Source organism: Coenobita brevimanus, chromosome 114 (assembly GCF_032717465.1).
Source record: "Coenobita brevimanus isolate Jiangsu-jjx chromosome 114, ASM3271746v2, whole genome shotgun sequence".
NCBI lineage: Eukaryota > Metazoa > Arthropoda > Malacostraca > Decapoda > Coenobitidae > Coenobita > Coenobita brevimanus.
This window is the reverse complement of record NC_137067.1, coordinates 10,610,962-10,612,289: the sequence shown is the minus strand read 5'-3', so window position 1 is coordinate 10,612,289 and position 1,328 is coordinate 10,610,962. Positions and strand designations below refer to the sequence as shown.

Genomic DNA, 1,328 nt, shown 5'->3' with positions numbered 1-1,328 from the left:
CTATACAGTCTGACACACAGAAAGACATCCATCAAAAACAAACTAAAAAAAACTTTCATATACGCTAGTTACAAGAAACTTCTTCTGACTCGTACATAGCCAGCATGAGGAAGAAAGGATTCTGCATATCACTCTTCTTCCGAGGAGAAGGTTCGGCCCTGCTGGGCACTTTAATGTTCAGATACAGAGTAATATATATATGGGCTACAAATATATCAAAAATAATCCTCTGTATCAAGGGCACGAGTGTCGTTTAGGTTATTCTATCATCCAGTCTTTTGTCCCATCAGGAGCATAAGGTCCCGGGGCTGGGCTACTCAGCCCCAACATTTATGGCGAAGGTAAGTAGCCTCGCTGGTCCCTGAGTGGCATTATGGAAACAATAAACCCTAAATCTCTCTAAGCCCTTACGACCCTCATCCCATTAGTCTTAACCTACCTGACCACCTGCCGTCATTTGATTACATGGTTACCGTCCGACATAGTAACTTCTTTCTCGGATTGCAAGAAAACATATGACATTGAGCTTGTTACTCAGTGTGGTTACCTGAAGACAGCAGTGCGTCAAATGAGTGGAGGGTGCCCGCCTCCCGCTTACCGCAAAATATCAGTTTGCGGTAAGTCTTAGTCCTCTCCTAGAATGCGGTCGGCAAGAATTAGTTGACACTTAAATCTCCCGTTGCACTGCTGGATGAACAAGGATATGGGAAAAACAAACCTGGTCCAGGAGCCTGATCGGCTGGATTACTGAATGCAACATTTTTCTCAGACGAGGTGGCCGAGTGGTTAAGGCGTTGGACTGCTAATCCAATAGGGTCTCCCTGCGTGGGTTCGAATCCCATCCTCGTCGTACAATATTTTCCCCTTTATGTTTTAGTATTTGTACTGTACTTTAAATAACACAAACAAAATACAACACCTGCCCCAGGGAAAGGCAACTGCTTCTTGAGTGCATAAATTGTTCCTTTGCTTAGGACTCTTGGCCGGATTCTAGTTTATTATATAAATAATATCGTTACCTTTCTTCCTCACCGATAAACTGTGCGTCCATCACCTTTGTATCATCTGTACATGTTACTTATGTAAACAGTGTTGGTACCACAAATATAAATATAAACACATAAGAATATTGAGGCGAAATGTGCAGAATAAATCGCAAAGGAAGAACTGATATGAAGTTTCCAAGGCCAACGAGAATACAGCCAACACTGAGAAGAGAACACGCTGCCACAATATGCTGTTAGTGGCTCCTGACACCAGCACATTTACAACAGATGTATCACCACATGTCCACTGTTGGCATTTTGTGAGTCCAAAATTATTAGCAT

The 1,328-nt window shown here is 42.7% G+C and overlaps 1 non-coding gene across 1 annotated transcript; it reads left to right on the top strand.

The window, feature by feature from the left end:
* The first annotated feature begins 768 nt into the window (after positions 1–768).
* Positions 769–850, top strand: TRNAS-GCU (transfer RNA serine (anticodon GCU)). The gene has a single exon. It is a non-coding gene; the product is annotated as a tRNA-Ser (tRNA).
* Positions 851–1,328: the final 478 nt, after the last annotated feature.